This window comes from Dromaius novaehollandiae, chromosome 20 (genome assembly GCF_036370855.1).
Source record: "Dromaius novaehollandiae isolate bDroNov1 chromosome 20, bDroNov1.hap1, whole genome shotgun sequence".
Taxonomy (NCBI): domain Eukaryota; kingdom Metazoa; phylum Chordata; class Aves; order Casuariiformes; family Dromaiidae; genus Dromaius; species Dromaius novaehollandiae.
The window spans coordinates 5,988,460-6,009,360 of record NC_088117.1 but is presented as its reverse complement, the minus strand read 5'-3'; the positions used below and the strand labels follow the sequence as shown (position 1 = coordinate 6,009,360).

The 20,901-nt window shown below is 45.1% G+C and overlaps 1 long non-coding RNA gene across 1 annotated transcript in view; it reads left to right on the top strand.

Annotated features, from left to right (window-relative positions):
• Window positions 1–20,901, top strand: part of LOC112991401 (uncharacterized) — a 46,954-nt gene that overhangs the window by 13,143 nt on the left and 12,910 nt on the right. Inside the window, exon 2 of the long non-coding RNA XR_010392360.1 lies at window positions 5,655–5,783. This is a non-coding gene — a long non-coding RNA (uncharacterized LOC112991401). The remainder of the gene's footprint in view (window positions 1–5,654; window positions 5,784–20,901) is intronic.

Here is a 20,901-nt window from a genome sequence, read left to right as displayed (position 1 = left end):
AACATTGTACAAATAACAGTTCAGGACATAAATATCATGGCAAAATCGCTCCCACATCAAAGCAACCCCCCAAAGAGACATGATCGAAATGAAGTCAGACTATATTACTTCAGGGGCACACACCCCCTTTTTTTTTTTTTTTTTTGTCTCTCTCTGAAGGTGGGTGAAAACTCCAGTGCTGAGAAGCCTATTTTGGATCAACACATTTAGAAACAGAGTGTACCTTTGTATCTAAAAACCTGAGTGTCATGAATATTTAACGTGGGGAGGAAAGAATGATTTTGTCAGTGTGTAAAGCAGTCCCAGAGAGGCTCAAATTCTGCCTGCCTTCTATTAGCTTTCCTTCTCTGTAAACAGACTGAGTCATTTGCTGCAGGAGAGGTGTGTGAGAATGGGAAGGGAAAGACATACAGGAAAAAAGAAAAAGACCCACTGCCACGCGAACGGATGGAAATGGATTTTCCGTGCAAAGTGCTGCCTCCATCCCCATCTCTGATGATGCATCGTTAGGTTTATACAGCCAAGTGTAGCTGCAGTTTTCAGCCTGACAGTGTCACAAATTTGAAAGGCCTCCTATGTTGTTAAAAAGATACAAAGGATGCTTATGTATCCTGACTAACCTCCTCTATAGCAACACAGAGACCTGGTGCCACCCAAGGGGATATCTTATGTTAGTGAAAAAGTGGAGGAATAAAGCTGTTCTATCAGCTGTGGTCGCCTGCTGGCTGAACCTCACCAGTCCCCATTGGCAGAACGCGATGGTCACTGGGGTGCAACTGGTTGCCCTGACTGTGAGCTCAGTGAATGCTGTGAACTGTCCATGCTCCGCACATAACACACAGGATCGGACTCTGAGCCATAGTCCCACACAGCAGGAATGGTCCAGGAGAGATACAGGGAGCCAGTTTTGAGCTCCTGGAGCAGGGAAGCCTCTGGACTCATGCAATCACATCACAAGCCTTTAAGTTAAGCAAACTTCAAGAGTTTTCTGTGAATCAGGGCCCCAGTGACTCCAGCCTCTTGTTCTCCATTGTATGTTTTCATCTCTGTTTGCTAAGACCACTGTGTATTTCACATTCTTTAGTTCAGTCTTTGGACTGCAGTGTGTTGGGGAAGTGCAGAATTAAACCTGCCTCTGTCTCCGAAGTTGGGAGGAGGAGTTATTTGGGGGAGTGAATACGCAGAAAATGAGGTTTACCTGGGGAGAGGGCTGCAGCCTTTCCTTCCCCACTCTGCACTAGCACATCCCGGTGATGTGCAGGGGACAGCATGAGGTTGGTAGGTGAGTTTTATAGCCACCCTGATGCTTACATCTTTTCCTTACTCTGGTTTTTACGTGAGAAGAGGCACAGTGCTAATATAGTCCGCCTGGACCCAGTCCTGCTGCTCTTCAAGCAGAGCTGGTTTGGCATCAACAAGCAGCTGAGATTTTTATATCATTCTTCTTAAGTTGCTTTTTCCTCTCCTGCCTTTACCATGCGGGTGCTTGGCGCAGCCATGAGTCAGAGCCGTTGAGATGGGCTGCTTGTATCAGGCTGCCATCCAGAGGGGAAAGATGTGGTGCTAGGAGTACCAGGCACTTTCTGCCCTTGGAATAAATAGAAAAGGGATAGTGCAGGTCAGGAAACAAGAGCAGGATTTTATAGCTAGGGCAAGTTGGAGTTTTGAAAAAAGTCAGATATTCAGAGTCATTTTTCAAGATCCTGAAAGCTTGAATCAAACCCTTCTTCCAAAATCCTTTCTAATCAAATTCCAGATCATGAGCTGCAGCAAAATTTGTAAATGAAAAGAAATAATAATAAGGTCTGTAGGTGACACTTGTCACTGGAGGGTTTCGAGCACCACCCTCTGAATCATTGCAAAGCTGTTCTCCATGCTTCTGGGCTAATGATACAGCCTCTGGCCACAGACTTGAGAGTGTCCTTCTGTAGCACTCCAGACCTAAACCCAAACTGTGTTAACTCAAGCCTTTCTGGGGCACACACGGCCCAAAGGGCAAACAGGGCAGAACTCAGCTGATGCCTGTTGAATGAGCCAGAGCCTGGCCGGTGCCCATGGTTCATTTGATCCCTGAGCTCTAAGACCACGTTACTCAGTTGCCTTTCAGTGAAGAAGATAAATACACTCTGATAAGACAGGCACACGTCTATATAATCAGTACCTATTAGCTTTTTCTATGCATAGGATGTGTGCGCATATGCATATATAAAGCTAGACATATCTATGCATACATTTAAGTCTTTTTCAGTGAAAATATATAAATATATGCTGGTGTATCTCTTACATAAAAATACAGGGTGCCTCTGTCTACACAAATTTTTGCTAGGTCTTCCTTTTGTAGTGTGATCAATAACAGTTCTAGTGCAGAAGGTGAGCAGAGTGCCTTGTTAAACTAATAATTGCACAGGAACCAAATCCCCTACTAATAAAATCTTTTAAAACCTTTATAAAATTTCCACTGGAGGGCCAGTTTTCCTGTGAGACCTATAATTACTGAAAGTGGAGAGAGAGGAGCATAACTAGCCGCTTTTACCAGCCGTCCAATAGAGACACTAAAATGGGGCTGCACTGAGAAGGTGGCCCCTGTGGAGTCTCTTGATTGAGACACAATCCTGTATGTCTCTGCTGTCCATCTCCCGGCAGGGTTTATAATTAAAGCTGTGTTGCTGTTTATATTCCAGCAGCACCTGCAAGACCCACTGCACAAGGTGCTGTGCAAACACAGAGACAGCAGGCTTGCTGCAAAGGATTTACAACTGAAATAGATAAGGTGTGTTGGGGGGGTGGCAGTGGAGAGGGGCAAGGAGGAAGAAGGACAGTGAGTCTCTCAAGGTCATGTATCGGCAAACAACAGAAGTCAGGGGCCTGACTGCCAAGCAGCTGCCACTGTCTTCCAGGCTGTACTGCCTCTGAAATTTATCCCCCAAGAAATGCATGCACAGCTTCACACAGGCATGTCCCTGTTATGTTTGTGCATGTAATCACACTGCTGGGCAGAAATAATGGTTCTTAGCTGCAGCTGAGATTTTTGGTAACCAGCTCCTGTTTGACTGTAGGAACCCTGTAGATGATGCATTCCTTAGACAGACTCTGCACAACTCCTGTGCACTATCACATCTCTTAGGAAAGTCTCCCTGCTGTGTGCAGTGTGCTGAGACCAAGCAAGGCAGCTGCTCTGCACTGCAGTCGTGTGCAGTGGAGGCCTGGTACCTTGCTAGCAGGTCAGAAGCAAATGTAGGAGGTCTGCGTCTGTGGCACATGCAAGCAAAGGACAGCGCAGAGGATGCTGATGCAGGCTGGGAGCACTGGGGAGGAAGACCCCAGCAGGCTGAAGATAATGGATGAGACTGTTGTATGGCAATTCCCATCACAGTGGGTGCAAAGAGAATCACTCCCAACCCAGCATGGAGAGCAAAGCAGGCCAGTGTCTTATTCTCTGCACTCGGTTAGGGCTGGCTGTGCCTGCGCTATGTGGGAAAAGGCTGATCACTTGTGAATGAGGCATTATTTCAGCTGTAGAGGCCGTTGTTTCTGTGAAGTTTTTCTTTAGCTTTATCCTCACCTATCCTATTCAGCAGGATGAAAGTCAGGAAAGAAGAAAGTTAGCGAGTCGTGGGCTGTGTTTGGTTAAACAGTGTCTTCAGGCTCCAAAACTAATGCATATGGAAGGGGGTGTTACGTAGGGACACTCAGCTTCCTTCCTCTGAGTTAATTAACCTCCTTCACCTCCATGCTGTTATAGACACAAGCAGTTCTACTGCATATGTCAAGGGCATAATTAGCACAGACTGAGCAAACCACACGCACCGCGTGCAAGCGTGCCACAAGATGGACAAAAGTAAAAGCCAGGCATCAGCAGGGATGGTGAGCCACAGGACAGCTGAACAAGTAGGGCAGGAGCAAATCTAAATGGTTGGAGGGAAAGATAAGGGTTGTCCCTTAACCATTCCCTCCATCTGCTGTCCACAGTCGTGGGGCATGGATGAGAAGCTACATCCACCTGAGGGGAGCAAATTCACTCTCCAGGGAGATGGCAAGAGAGATTGCAGCTTGGCAATGGTTGGGGGGCAGGGGAGAAATTCTTCCTCAGTTCCTATTCACTACGCATCATGGTCTCAGACCTGCAGCATTTCCTGCTTCCTTCTGCTCCGAGGACACAACTCTCCCTGGCTAGTTCAGCTAGCATAGCAAATGGCAGCTTCTCAGATGGTTGTTCTCCATCAGGCAGGTGAGGGTCTCCACCCTCCTTGCCACCCCTGCAGCTCTACTCAGCTCTGAGCTCCTGAACACCTCTGCAGCCAGCACATCAGATTGTGTTTGTCCCCCTTTAAAATAGGCAAAAAGGACAAAAATATCCAACTGCATTTAAGCTAGAGTTTGCTGCATTTTTGGGACAGATTATAGGACATGGGTTGAAAAAGACTGGATTCAGTGCAGTTTCTTCCTATCTGCCACCCTCCAATACTCCATTCCTCCCTTCTCTGTCAGCACGCCTATATCCCCAAGTCGCTGTGCTCCATGGAATAGGGATCAGGAGCAGACATAAGCAGACCCTTGGAGTCTCTTCTTAGCTGATATTTGAGACTTCTCCGTGTGTCATTTCATGTCACAAGTGGCACTGGCCACAACTAGGGTGGAGGCACACTTAGCTCCTACAAGCGAAGAGCCCAGTTCAGTAGCAAATCCTCTGCTCTAGACTCGTGTCATGACCTCAGTCCTAGCTGATGACCCCACATCACAGTCAGGCCAGCCAGATGCCTCTGACTTAAGAAATCATGAAGAGGAAGACCCAGCCCACCACAGCAGGTAAATGAGATAAAACTCTAGCTGTGGAAAAGGGTGGTGGATGGACAGGTTGATCTTGCACAAGTCACATCATCTATTCTGTGCCTCTATTCCCATCTCTAAGAACAATAGCATCTCTGCTCTGATAAGAAAATGAAACCCCTTGACAGGGAAGACTGAGGTGGAGCCCAACCATGTTTCACTGACAGGCAAAACACTGCATTCCTTGAAGGCAAGTCTCCAAGAATCCCTACGAGTGGGTCCACCACTCTTCCTACATCTCATCTCATGTGACTTTTGTCCTCACACCTCAGACTCAACGAATCCTTTCATGCCTGTTGATCAGCTTCATCCATTTTGATTTCTCTTATTGCTTCCGCTTCATCTGTCTATAAAAGTTCTCCTGTTGGATCTCACCTGTGATGTAGATTGCAGGTGGCCTGGGGAAGGGGCTATCAAAAAGTCCTGCCCCATGACTGAAGATCCCCAGTGCTACCAAAATGCAGATCCCTATGAATGGAGGGTGTGAGAGGAGCAAAACAGAGATGGGTAATAATTCCCTGTAATTCCACCTTTTCTGGAGCTCACAGCTCCGGACATTGTCTCCTCCCCTCTCCCCAGAATCAGAAAGCACACATGCAAAACATTCCCAATTTTTAAATGCTGCTGTTTTAGAGAAACATAGTGCATGTTCCAGCTGCAGGCACTAAATCATCCCTCTCCCCTGGACATGTGCTGAGGAAGTAAGGTCAGTGATGAATGGGGCTGTCCATATTTACACTGGGAGCAGAACAGCTGTGTGAATCTCACTGTGCAATGAGTATTCTGTGCAAACTTGGCATCCCCCTTGCTTCCTCCCCCACCACCAGGTGACAATGACTGATCGGCCACTTTCGCAGAGTACTGCCCGGCAGCACGCATGACTCCTGGCACCTCTTGAAAATGAGGAAGGGGGAGGAACCTAACCCTCAAGTCGTCGGAGCTGCTGTATTTCTTTGGTGAGTCTTATTTCCTGTGGTGACTTTGCAAACAAGCAGGCCACAGAAATAAGAGAGAGGCACTGGTCAACTGGAAGCGGGAAAGGGAGGAGAAAGGGTAGTCTGGTTATTTCTTGCTGCATCTAAGATGTTGAATGTCTGTAGCACTTCTCATCCTTCAGACAAACACTCAAGGCGAATATTGATACCATTGTGCTCTGTGTAATCAGACTGCAGCTCTCTGCATAGGGGTCTTTGCCTGTGAGGATTAAGAAGAGCTGAAAATATTGGCTAGAGTTTAGCAATGTATGGACAACATATACAGACTTCCCACCCTTATCCCCTGTGGTCCATCTCCACCTTGATATACACTGTTGGCTACCTTCACCTATCTCAAACCTATCTCAACCCTAGTTGGAGAGAAACATTTTGTTCTTGCACCAGACTTCCACGTAATCCTGCCAATGAACTACACTCCTTCCAAGCAGCCTCCCTCAGTTACAGATCCGTCCATACTCCTTGTAACCTGTATTACTGAAACTCAGCTGGTATGTTTTTGGAGCTGACCACAATCTGTCAGGAAATTAATTGCAACTAATACATCTCAGCAGCATGCTTCACATTCACCAAATCAGCATATTCTGAGAGGAAAAATACAAGAGTCCCAAATCTTCTGTCAGAACATTTCTGATCAGCTCTTCATTATAATCCTTAGCTGATGGATTTGTGCTGCGCATGAGCAACACAAGCATAGAGAAGGAGATAAACTGCATAAAACACAAGGCTCAAAGAGAAGAGAGGATGCCTAGATTTGATTCCGATGCCTTTGTCCAGCACTTTACAATAAAAAGACTTAAGTTATAGTGGTAGGATGAGTGGCTCCATTGCACAGAGAAGAGAGGTCCTGACAATGACTCTGAAGAAGGACATTTGGCACTGTGGTATGGATAGACAACATCATGTGAGGCTCTTATCTGCTCTGAGTCAGTCCAGATGTTAAGGTGATAAGAAGAATTAGTGGCTCCATCTAACATTACTCTGCAAGCAAAAGCCTGTGGACTTCTCATGTCTCATAAATGCAAAAGCCTCCATGAGCTGTAAGTTTTACAACTGGAATTGCAGAGCACCATGGTTATGCTATAGGTTTGATTCCAGTTTCCTTCCAAATCCTGAATCTTCCTTCCAGCATAATCTAGATGTTCTCCCAGCTGTAAGCAGATGATCCTTTCTATAATTCCTCAGTTCGTGAAAGCTCATGAAGAGCACCTCTTTCCTCTCCCCTTCCTCTGCTGTTTGTTGCTGCTGTTGTATAAGTACCCAGAGGACCAACTTTGCTCTTACCGCGAGAAAAACTGCTTACCCACTCCCGTTTACCCCACCAAGACTGCACATGGACAGAGAATTGTCCATCTGTACAGCCTGCTCCTGTAGCAGACCATGGGATCCCAAACTTCCATAGGTTCCCTTGAGGTAGGATTTAGCCCACAAGTCAGTCCAGTCAATTGTTAATCACTTGGCACAAGCTGGAGATGAACTAAAATCCTTGGGTCTTGGGCCTATGCTCTGTGGACTGAAACATATCTCCCTTCCACCATCGTGGGCTGAGTTAATTGCTGAAGGGGAAAAAGAAAGAATGGCAAATGGAAAATGGCATTTTCAATTTGTTGGAGTGTCCGAGGAAGGGAACAAAGCTAGACTCAGGGAAAGGCAACAAGAAGAATGGCACAGAGCAGGGAAAGGCTCCCTACCTTATTCCTATGCTGCTCCACTCCACACTCAGATAAAGTGGTCCCTTCTCTCCAGCCTTCTCCTTTCTAGTCACACACTCAGTTGGTTAATTCTCCCCTCGTCGAGATCAGAGATTAGATAGAGCTTGGATTTATAGCTAGTGAAAATAAAAAGAGCTGCTCCTATCAAGGATTCAAATGATTAAATATCCCACCATAGAAATACTTTTAACTTCACTTACAGTACAATTTCACTTACACGCTGATGCAGTTGACAGCGCTAACAAAAGCTGCTTGAATAATAAGGGGCCTGAAGAGAGAGAGAGAGAAAGAAAGAAGCTGGAAGAGAGAAGGAGAACAAGGGATGGGGGCAGAAATTGAGAGAGAAAGAGAGAAATGAGATTAGATAGTGAGATGCAAAGAGAGGAAAGGAAAGACAGGAAAAGGAAGGGAAAGGAGGAGGTTGGATCTGTCTGCTGCATTAAAAGTACAAGAGCTAAACCAATTAAACAATGAAAAGAAAGCAAAGGATTAAATGAAGGGCTATGTAAAACAGCTCCTCTAATCCAGCTCATTTACTGCTCTTTATTCTCCATTTCCTTCTCATGCTGATCCACAGATTCAACACCACCAGAACGGTGGTGCCCTGCGTCTCACACACACCAGGGCCTGGCTGACACCTTACGTATGCCCCATTCACTCCTCCTTCCCCCTGCTCCTTCCCACTCTCCACTGCCAGCACAGGTGAGGAACAGCAGTGGCCTGGGGATACTCCTAAGCAGGCGTACGAGCCAGTGCTGAGCTTTGGCTGTGCCATGGTTAGACTGCTCCTGCTCTCCAGCCTAGGTAATCCAAAGACAACCACAGCAACGCACTCTGAGAGCTTTCCCATAGCTACTGCATGCATGTTGGTGGCTTCGGAGAAACCACATCTCTCTGTGTCTGTCAGTGTTTCAGCTGAGACTAGGAGTGTGCTTTTGATGCCAGTTTCCCAGTCGTCCCCACTGATCAAATGTTCATGTCTCTGAGCACGCTAACCGTATTTGTTTCGGATGAAACGGAGGTGGAAGGTGCACTCCTGGACCACACGAGGCATGTTCCAGCTACTAATGGCTGTTCAGGTGATGGGACCAACCTAGAGCTGTGATGAATTAGCTCCCTCCCTACACACAAAACACATACATTGTGGACATGGGGTCCTAGACAATTGCATTGCAAAGCTGGCTAATGTAGATATAGCATCTGTTCCCTCATCTGTGAAATGGGACCACCATTCCCCACCATACTTACTAGAAGATCAAAGACAGGACTGTTCCTCTCCAGGTGCTGCTGGAGAGCCCTGATTTCAACTGAGGCATCCAGCCTGTAATGGGGATCCAGAGGACAAAGAGGAATTTCCAGGCCAGTTCTCAGGCCTGTTCCTGCACTCTCTATTGCTCCTCTTTTCCCCTCATTATCTTCCTCTTCACAGAGCCATAACAAGAACAGATTTACAGACACAGAAGCCATGAAGTCCAGAGTGGACATAGCCTCTGTGTGAGTGGAAGGGCTGCACTTCTCACCCAGTGCACATCCTATCAGGGGATGGGGACTGCAGTGTGGGAAGGAACTTTCCAACCCCTGTGCCCAGCCTCCATCATGGCCTGCCAATATCTGGCTCCTTGGTAGCTCTCCAAACCTGCTCTGTGGGTCAGGGAGTCCTGCAGAAACTGTAGCAGTTGCTGGGATCATGACTGGTAGCTGAAATGCAACAAACAGGAGGTTAATGGACACTAATGTCACTTACCCTCCTCCTTTCTCCCTTTTTCTCCATTTGCCTGGTGTCCAAAAATTATGATGTTTCTTTTCTGGCTACTTCTCACCATTTTGATCACACCCCCAGGGAGATCAGAGGGATGGTGGAGCAAATCATTTGGGAAAGGACTTAAGAGTTGGGGGAAAGCTCAGTCCCCTGGAGGAGGTTATTCATGCCTGGTCACTGTCTGCAGGGATGCTGTGCTATTTGGAAATTACTTTCTTTTTTTTCTTCAGCACTCCAGAGCTACAGATCATTTGAATTCACCCTCTCCTTCCCTTTCAGGAGACAGAAAGGCCCCAGTCATTCTTGAAATGAGACAGATGCTTATGGAATTGTGGTTTTAAAAGCATTTTTCAGTTGAGTTCTTTCCTTTTCTACACAGAGCAGTCCAATGTGAGCTGACTAATAAATGCATTATCTTTTTTTCCCCTTTCCTAGGAGGGTTTGATATGGCAGCTCCATAGATCAGCCTGGTCTCCAGGGATATTTCTGCCCTAAACAAAATGGAAATTGTCTGCCCCCTCACAAGCCCTCAGTGACTCATACAATAAAGAGAACCCATAAATATTTGGGTAATTACAGTCCATTCGCCTAAATTCCATAAAAGACAGAGCACTTTCTCAATTCCTGTCCTTATACAGTTGCCGCATGTTGCTGGGGATAGCTAAGCACCTGATTTCCCCATATGGCCAACTTCCAAGTAATGTGGTTTCAATTCTTTATAAATAATTAAAAATGTCTGGGTACCTTTCATAACAAAAGCATGAAAAGGTATGCAATCTATAGCAAGTTGGATACTGTACATCCTTATGCATACAATATATAGAGAGCCAGTGCTCTTTGCCAGGTGGGATCCTTAACGCCCCATGACAGGTCACTAACCCCATACTGCTGGCACCTACCAAGTCATGTCCTTGCCATGGAGATAAGAGGACCCCTGAGCCTGGGGCAAGCAGTTGCTGTAATCTGCTGTAACCAGACTCTCCAGTGCAATGATAGCCCTTGAGATGAATGCATTTTATAATGTTATTATTGCTGTGATGTTGTTAATATTTTACTGCTTGTTGTCATCCCTCTACGAGACAGATCCACTTATAAATGCATCTGATCTAGGTGGTCTACAGTCCTTTGTAGATTCTCCTGAATAGTTACGCTGGACACACATTATAGCTATTTGATGCTGCATAAAATTACCAGAAAGACCAAGTGGAGAATATATATTTTAAAAACAGTGATTCAGTGAAGGCTTGTTCTGTGTTATTTCCTTCTCTCCTTCCCCACTCATCAGCTCAGGGTGAATTACAGGGTGTGCAAGAACACTTTTAAAAAACCCTCCTGGAAATTAGCGTGTCTGGAGCAGTACTGTCTGCATGCCCCAGCAGTTTGCTTTTCCTCAGTGACTAATCTCTGCTCTCTGATGACCCCTTGCAGCACAGCTGATGGCCACAGTGACAGGAGAGCCACAGAATTCATTTTGCCCAACCCAAAGCAGTCAGATAGACATGAAATGGATTTGCATAAACTGCCTTTTTCTCTTGACTTCCCAAGGGCCCTCCAAAGAGCACCTCCACTGTGAAAAACCAGGCGCTGTTGGCTTGTTCAAGGCCATAGGCATCCAGCGAGCAGAAAAGCCAAGCTACTCCTGCCAGAGGGAGGGATGGACAAGTCTACAGAAATATATTTGGTCTGGTTTACAGAGGGGAGCTCTCCAAGGAACTGATGATTGGCACCCCCAAGATGGGAATAAAGAGCTGTTAAACTAGAGGAACCCATCAAGGTAGCATCCTGTCTCTAGAGGTAACCAGGCCTAGCTACTTCCAGAGAAGGTTCAAGCAACCCTAGAGCCTGATATCAGACCTTGTCAGTCACAAAACTGTGTTGCAACTGCTGCTTTATCAAAAGCTTCTTTTTTACCTATTTTTCAGTTCCTCCCTCCCATTTCCTCCTGCTACTTAAAATTTGTTTCTTTCCTTGCTATGGGTGATGGTGTTTCTAATCAGCACTTTTCTTGTCTAATTGCCTCATTGCAAGCTTCTCCCTGAACCTGTCAGACACAAGCTCACACTTCCTGCCTTACTTGTCACAGGAAAAATTGTTCTTTTCAATGTGTCTAGGTAGAGGCACAAGGACATTGAATGCTTAAGGGAGAGAAAAGGATGGAGAGGTGACTACAGGATAGAGGGGTGACTTCATTAGGTGGTATTTCTAGAAGCCCCCTCAACTTACCTGGAGATACACAAACACAGAAAAAAGAAAATTCTTTTTCTCAAAAACATTACAGTCCAAAGTGTGATGATGATAAAATGCCCCTGTGGAAGTTATACCTGCTAGGATTATACCAGAGAACGAGTGGATTATTCTGTGAAACAAACCATCCATGGCAGAAGAGATTATCTTGTGTGTCAGAGGAAGATTTGGGAATTCAAAATGCTAATACCCCATTTATAATTTATATAACTATCCTGTATGTATCTGCTTATTGACCTCTCTCACACCCTGTCTCTGTCAGACTGGATGTGCTGGTGGAGAAAAAAAAGTTTATAAGTTTTTGCTACAGCAGTGCTGCATTCATGGAAGGAATTTCTGTCCTGTTTGTAACTGAGCAGAGCTTTGAGTTTTGCCTCCTGTGTTCAAGTCCTTTGTAATTCACCTAAATTAGATTATTTGTGAAGCAGGTTGATCTTCAACCCTGATGATAGCAGAGGAGACTTTCCAGCAAAGGTATTTGTGGTTGTCATCTTATCTCCTGATAAGAAGATAACAGTGTTCTTCCATGCCATGGACTCGTTTGCTTTAGAGTTAGAAGATTTGCCTATCAAAGGCTGGCAGAAAGATAATGTGAGGTTAGATGTTCATGTAGCTCAGCTTAGCATTTCCTTGGTAAGATAAATGAAGACCTTGGTCTTACCTCCACCTAATTTGCCTCGGACTAAGTAGCTGGCAAGACTGATGTCAGATCTTCAGATCTTGACTGAAGTAATTAGGAGGGTTCCAACTTCACGGCACTTATATTGTATTGGTCCTATACTGGTCTTGTCCTTTACCCTTCATCCCACAAGAGCAGATAGATTCCTTCTGTGGCCTAGGACAAGCCACTTTAAACGAGGGTCCCTGTCACCTCCTCAAGTAGTGTTAGTGATTTTAGCCAGGGAACAAAGTATTGTTCTCAATGAATAATAGCAGCCTTTAATCTCTTTGAGCGCCTGTTCAAATGAAGAGACCATAATCATTTCCTTTGTCAGTTTTGTCTTTGTGCTGTGGGCCTTCTTGGGGATGGGGCTCAGAGAGGCCGCCTCAGAACCAAAGCCCCAGTGAGGCTGTCCTACAAACGGCTGTGGTGGTACTGTTTGTAGGGCCGGGTCTTCAGAACGTGGGCAGAAGCTGTCCGGGTGCTGGTGGTGGCACTGCTCTGTCCTCGCTGGCACTCTCACACTGCAGCTTTGGAGAAGTTTCCCAGAGTCCTATTTTACCTGCCCAGAGTTTCATTACCAAGGAGCTTATGAAAGGCTGCTGAGCCGGGAGGGCTGGCTTCGAGCGGGTGAGCCAGCTGAGAGCAGACATGACCTGCCGGTGAGGTGAAAGCAGAGATGCTAGTAGAACACAATTAGAGGGCGAAGCAGAGCGGGGGGAGAGATTGACTGTGGGCCACTGCTAAGTGTTTTACCTGTCAAAAAATTACTTTAACCTGCACATTTAGACTATAAAAATATTTCTTCAATCAAGGCAAAATCTGCTATTCACAAGGACAAAGCTAAGGCAGCATCTTTTCCCTGTCTCAGAAATTAATTTAAAATAAAAAATGTGGAGAATTCAATGGCAGGAGAGAGGAAAGGAATGCATGTGCCTGCACACGTTCTTTAGTCCCTGCCCCACACGCCACTGCATTGCAATGGGGATATGGTAGAGCTCTTTTTTCCAGGAGCAAAATGTAAACTCCATACCCAAATATCAAAGCATCGGGGTTTAAGAGACCTCTCCTAGGGATCGGAGTTCCTGTGCTCCTTGTCATTCTGGTAACTCCAAGATAGTGGCACAGAATACTTGGATACATTATCCTAAAATCCAGGCTGTTTCTTTAAGGCCAAATTCCAGCTAGTCTACAGAAAAAGCTGAAATAGCATCCGTTCTCCTAGCTTTGATGATGCTGGTTGCTCCAGCCAATGCCCAGTTCTCTGGAGAATGGTAGATGGGAAGAATCGAGGACTTAGAGCCTTAAAACCTCTCAATGCCAATAGCAGTCTCTCCAAAAGCGTTTTACCTTTACACCACCTTCTTCACTGCTGCCACTGCTCCCTTCCTGAGAGTACCCGACAGCATCCATTTCGCAGCGCAGGAGGACATCCATCTCAACCTCAGTTCCTCCGGTAAGACCCCAGCCACCACCACCAAAGCTGGACTCCGCCATGTGCGCTCCTGACCACCTCCAGGGTTGTATCACCACATTCTTCATCTAGCTGCTGTGCAGTACCCCCAGCTTTATCCTAAGTAAAACAGAATTGATTTTGGTCCTTTCTCTTATTATGCCAATGATTCTTTTCCTACACTTTTCAAAACCCTTGCTCTCTGAATATAGGATACAAATGACTAAATCTATGAACTTCATGTCATTTGTGTAACACTGGGCATGACTTTAAGAGCAATTGCATCACTCCATACTCATCTTCATAACCTTACTCTAATTCTGGGCTTTGGCCTAATAGCATTCAGGTTTCCCTTCTATTCATCTACCTTCAGTTCTTTATGTGCTACTGAGTTATTCAGGCACTTTCCTTTGGGATGATTTGGAAATACACAATGGAAAATGCAGTTCCTTAAAGAGAAATTTTACGTTTGCTGATTTTTTTTTTTCAATCCAGATGAAATATTTAACTTTGGCCAGCAGAAGACTGATTAGAATATTTTAGCTGTGTTTCTGTTTTTAATTTTCCAAAAGCTTTACTCAAAAACAACACAACAGGATAAACGTATTTTACCTGTGATACACTGCTTCGTAAGAACTGTAAGCTGGACACCTATTCCTCCTTAACACCTAGAATCTCTAGAGAAGAGTTGCTCTTGAACACCTAGAATCTCTAGAGAAGAATTGCTCTTGTAATTTTGATTGTATCAGGTGTACCAGACTCATTATAGCCCTGCAAGATACTTTAAGATATGTACCCATGTGGAATTCTGTTAGCCACATTTTTCAGCATCCTGGCTCTACTACAGCTCCCACAAGGAGTGTGTCACTAAAGACAGATGTGTGTTTAATACTGAACTGATCTGAAAAAAATCAGGGCAATTGAGTAAATCGAAGCAAAGTATTTTGATTCTTTTTGCAAAACTGGAAATAATTGTAATGGAACTGTCCAAAATAAAGTTTTCTTTCATTTTGGAGCATGTTTTTTTGTGATTGCTCATCCATAATAAACATCTAATTGAAATTTTTTTTGTGACCTAGGATAAGAGCAAATCACAGAAAATCAGCATTTGCCCTGGGGTAGAAATTCCGATTTTAACTCTGTTTTGCCTTTTATGGTGACAGAAACTGAAGATCATTAAAAACAGGAGTTAGACTGAGACCGTGTTCCCACATACCAATCTCAGTGGACCCATACTGGTGATATTTAGAGCAATTTTGGGCAAGTACAAAGAAGGGTTCATTACCATTTAGTTTAAGAACAAAAAAAAAAAAAAAAAAAAAAAGCACAAAGACAATTCTGACTAATGAAAACCAGCACAAAATTTTAACTGTATTCCATCTCTGTCTTTGTCTTTGTATCTCTATCTTTGCAGAGCTTTTGATGTCTCCACCAGAAGTCCATGGTGTTGGTCACTTCTGGAGACACAATAGTGGGTTAAAATATCCGAACTGCTCTGATGATTTCTACGAGCTACAAAACTGCTCTAAAGAGATTTTTAAGAGTCTCTTTTAAGATCTACCTACCAAAATGTTTCTTGCCTTTTTTATAACATTTTGATGACTCCAGAGAACCCCCATCCTCATTGGTCCTCTTGTCACCCTACTCCCTTATGTGTGTACCCACAGCACATTTTCATCTTCCCACTCTGGGTATTATGATAAAGACAAAAGGCTTCTCTCTTGTCAATGCTTTTGCAGGCATTTTTATTGCCAGTAGGATACATATTGATTTTGAACCAGTCTTGTTTGTCTGAACTCCAGATCTGGCAGTCTGTGGACATCATTTCAATCTGTTCAGCACTCCCAGGTGTAGGGTGCCCTCTTTTTGTTTTTAAGGCATGTAATAAAGCACAAAATTAATTCCATTTCTGATTTATGCCCAAAGCCACCATTCTATGTTCTTCCAGCTGAGATTTGATTGGATTTCATTAGATTCTTTCCCATAGAGGCAGATAATTTTCTGCAGGTTTAAGTTTGAGTGGTTCTGGGTTTGTTTGGGATTTGGGGATTGTTTTGTTACTGTTGTTAAATCGCTGAAAAATACATTCTTCTATTTGTGTGTACATATTCAGATAAAAATATAAAACATAGCTTTTTAAAGCTAAAAGCACAAATTTTGCGTATATGAAGCTGTTCTATAATACTTTTTCTTTACTCTTTCTATTCATTAACAACCCTGTGTCATTAAAAGGTATTGTCATGAGATGCTTTTGGCATTCTTGTAACAGATATAGCAAATCATTTACTTACCTAGAGTCCTGTAGGCCTGCATTTACTAACAATTTCAGATCAGCAGCTAACATCAAAAAAAAAAAAAAAGTAGACAAGACATCCCTTGATGGGCTGGCAAATACCTATCTTACCTGATGCTTCCAGCAGGAAATAAAATATTCCCCCCCTCTGTTGATCCTACCTTTGAGAACAGATAGGCTTAACGATATGACTGGGAAGTTAACAAACCCAGGTTCTGCTAGGCCAGATAACAGGCACTGTAATAACTAGTGTCACGCTGTCAAAGCAATAGCCTACTGCACAGTGCACCCACCCTTCATTAAACGCATATGGCCCAACTCCTACTGCCTCTACACCAGAGTGAGTCCTTGCTGCTCTTGATTGTGTAGCTCCAGGTTAAAAGGAGTCTGAGTGTGGCCCTGACAACATGTAACACAGAGAAGAAAAGAAAAAAAAAAAAAAAAAAAAAAAGAAAAGAAAAGAAGAAGAAAAAACAGTGAGATCAGAAAAAGACAGGAAAGAAAATAAGCTGGGGAAATAACCAGAGGAGAAATAAGGTGGTGGGGGAAAAGCAACACAAGAGGATAACAGAACCGAATTTAACTCAGCCTTGAATGCTTTCCTGCAAAAAACCCCCCTAAACTGTCCTTGATGCTTATACTGGCTAGCTGAGCTGGAGAAAAGTGTCTGAAACTTTCCTCTAACACACTACAGGTCTTAAGGAGCCAAACGCAGCGTGCACCCCAGCTGGGTATGTCCTAGACAGCAAGTTTCCATAGTACAGCCTGCTCAGTGCACACTTCCACCCTTCCCAACGGTGAAAGGAATTTCACAGAAATCAACAATTTCTTTAAGGTCTGAGATCACAGCTTGCGACTAATTATAGAAATAAATAACTGGTGACTGGAGCCATCTGTTCTTTACTTGGCAATGCATTTCTTCTTCATGAAATTAGCACACCTGCAACCCATGCGCCTTTCTGAGGATCGGTCACTCTGCCCTCTAAGCCACAGACGCCTTGCGAGAGCACTCGGCAAAGGCAACCCTCTGGAAGTGTTGCTGCTTCTCCATGCCGCCTTCTCCTCACCCCCAGGAGAAAATAATTAATATGCTCAATTTAGTTTCATTAGTTATTCAGGTTGAGGAAGAGCAGCGACTAGGAGTTACAGTAGTAAATAGTTATTTATCACCACAGTTTGAGCCTCATTATTGGCTTGCAGGGTGGAGAGCTTAGCTCCGCGGTGCTCCAGCAGTTAGGCTGCATCGTTATTGCCCTGCTACGGGAGTACTTGGCCTTGGTGGGTGCTCGTTTCACTGCTCGCACAGAGACCCTCCGCGGTCAGCGGACGTGGCAGTCGCCACCACGCTGGGATTTGGCCCACCCTCGGCTCGTCTCAGTACGTTCAGATGGCCAAAGTCTGGTGGACCTCAAAAACGTCACCGCCCGCCCCAGGTTGGCACTGGCAGCTCGTGCTCCACTTCGGCCCACTCCCGCACTCCCAGAAAGGATTTCCCGCTCGCTCACTGCCGCATTTTGCCCATCTCACATCAGAAAGGTGTAGGATGGACATAACCCAAAGCCAGACAATTATGCAAGAGCTTCTGCATGTCTTAGACAATTGTTAGTGGAATTAGAATCAGGTTATAATGCAGTAAATTCCATTTTTTCCCTCTCTTTCTTTCTCTCTCTTACATTTCCTTTGTTTTAATCTTTCACATTTCTGTACGAAAACGGTCATGGGAATGAATTTAAAAAGGATTATTAATCTTCTTCCTTTTTTTGTGTGTGTGAGTTTGACTTTTAGCTTAAGTCAAAAATATTTCAGGTCTTTAGAGTCGTAATTAGACATATTGTCCTTAGTCAAATGCCAGATAATTTGTACGCACTTGAAGTAAATCTTTTGCTGGAAAGATAGGCAAATATTGAAATATCTAATGAAAATGGAAGAAGGCATGAACAAAAAAAACCACACAACTATTTTAAATCTTTTTAGATTACTTTCTCTTCTCCCTCTCATTAGTAAATATTTTAGTTATTCTTACATTGAACAAATCCTGCCCCTGTGTGTGTCTTTCTCTCTCATTAACACTCTTTTTTCTTTTTTAACAAGTCATAAAGACCTAGATATTTTTAAAATTCACATCCTATGTAAGATTCAGATGTAGGGACCAGAGAAAGAGAGAGAAATAGTAACATGTTAATTCATTCTGGGCTGGTATTTTTTTCTTCTTTTTACCTTTAGATGAGAAGGAGTTTTCCTTTGGCTGAAAACATCCAAAGTAAGTGCAGCACTTTGGGAAATAGCATAAAGAGAGTTTAGCGGGGGGGGGGGGGGGGGGGGGATGAAAAAGGATGGAAAAGTCTAGCAGTGACAGAGGTAATCAGAGAATTTACAAATTATTTTTTTGACAATGTAGACAGCGCTGGGAGGCTGCCTTCCCTTTCAAGATAAAGTCACCTGTCATTCTGTTAGAAAAAGACAAGGGATGTGTCAGGAGTTATTTGAAATGTAAAGTATTGTTTTTAGCTTCTTCTTCCCTCATTGTTGTAGTAGCAAAGTGCTCTCTCTGTGCTGATGGAGATAACTGAAACTGCAGCAGGTAAAGTGGGCTACGGGACCTAGGGGCCTTTGAAATCCACAGGGCTAGGCTAGACCGGGGAGAAAAGAGGAATCTGGGGACCTGCGTTACTGAAGATATGGGGCAAAGGAATTAGGTTGCAGCAGGAGGGAGGGGAACTGGGAGTAATCAGAAGATGCATAACACTGCCCAGCCAGGAACGGATTGAGGCACGCTGGGCAGCACGGAGGAAAGAAGCACCTTGGGGGTGCGACACAGGTCAGCATCGAGGGTCCCCAAGGACATGGGCACTACACAAATGAGGAATCAGCAGGAGCAGATGTTCGGATGAAGGATACCAATGCATCAGGTGTCAGCTACTGGGGGTCCGTCAGACCAGGGGTAACTGTCCATAGAGGCCACAAATTTCCCAGTACAGAACGAATGCCAGCAAAACAGTCACTCGGCCGGAGAGCATGAGCTCCTGAGCTGCTTAATCAGTGCAGTGTTTCAAGAAGTAAGAACAGGTTTCTTTAGTTCTCTTGCTGCTATTGCTCTTGCCAGAAAACACTTCAGTAAAGTTTCCCTTTTCTTCTCCACCACTGCTTGGAAGCATCGCAGGAATGCTGTCTGCAGCACCGTCGCAGAATAGCATCACTCTGTACAGCCGTTTTTTTTTTTCCTTGTGCCCTGACCTTTTCAGAGTAATCCTCGTATCGGAATAAAAATCCTGAAATTCGTTCTCTGGGCACCTGAGCTATTCCACCCTGCCCTCTCTTCCCCGGCCCACTCTCCCCATGCCCAATGCAAAGGAAGTTTCAAACCAACTTTATATTCAGTGCCAGCCTGCTATAAGTCGCCTCGGCTGCAGAGAGACGCTGCTAATAGACTCCAAAGTCCACTGCCTGCCTTCACCAAGAGCACGAGGAGCTCAAGGCCCAGGAAAAGTTGGTTTCCAGCTCCCCCTGGGGAAAACACTTCCCACTCTTCTGCAAACGCTAGCAAGGGCTACCCAGGGAGGCAGCGCTTTGATGTTCAGAGCTATCCCCGCTTCCCTTCTTTAGCCTTTCCCCGTAATGGCTGCAGTTAGCAAATAACACCGGTGGCAGATAAACATCGGGTAACCCATGGCAACCAAGTTCCTTTAGAAAATGGTCTTCCGGTAATTTCATAAATGAAGGGATATTTATTTTTTGTGTGCGTGTGTCTGGAAACGGAAGCAAAGAGGGCAAGGGAGAATTAAAACCGGCACCAGGTGTATTGTGTGGGTACACGTGTCCCGGGCATGTGCACCCAGGCGCGTGTGGATGGGTGCCTTAACCATGCCTGCACGTCCCCAGGAGGAGGAGGGCTGCTCGGTGCTGCCAGTCACACAACACGGGGTTGCACACCTTTGATACTCTTTTCTTTTTGCATCCCGATGCTTCACCCCAGCGCTAGAGGTTAGCATTTCTTCCAAATCTCACCGCAGCAACGGCAGACAACTGCTAATAACTGAGTTACGGGATCAGGCCAACAGACGAGATTAGATAGACGTATAGACAGGAAGGCAGACAGTGAGACAGATACTTGTGCAAGTCGCTGTTACAAGATGAGGCTGATTATATTCCTTTCTGGATTTGATTAGATTGCATAAGTAGACAGACCAGCAGAAATGAGCTGCCTGGTAGAGCAGGACATTTAACTAAAGGTCAGACAAAATTGCCCTGGAAACTAGTAGATACAGGAAAGTGTCGATGTGGAGGGGGAGCTGTTTGGGCTGCTTTCTCTTGGAGAGGCAGGAAGAAAGTTTAATTGCTATAATTTTTTGAAAACTTTGTACGTGCCTCACCCCAGAAGTGCCCTATATAAGCACGCACACGTGGTAGCATGCACACCACCGCGCTCATTTAACAGCGTAGGGATACATGCCAGCACCCCACATCTTTATCACACAGTCACTGATACCCCTCATCCTCACCACACAACCACAAGCAGCCGCTGCTGACAGTCCCTCCACGCATACGGCTGGCCAGGGCAGGCGGTGGGCTGCAAATACCTGTTTCTCCGAAGCAATGCCCTGAGCTGGCCCGTAACAAGAGCAGTGGGGAGAGGGGACCAGGGCAAAAAAGCCAGAGGGGCGTCGAATGAGCAGAGGGTGGCGGTGAGAGGCAGCACGAGGAGCACGCTCTTGCTCCGCAATTACGCACTCATACAGCAGTGACAGTCCCCATGGGACAACCCCAGCCACATGGGCCTCCCGAGTCCCAGAGAAGGGAAGGAACAATTCCCACTCCTGCCCAACACCACTTGGAGGGCAAGTCCAGCCAACAATCTTGTATTAGGGAAATACACTCCTCCAGCCCCTGCTTTTAAATAAAAGCAATCAGCAAAGCCAGAACTGCAAGATAAGTGACACTCAGAGATTGTGTTGACAGCATC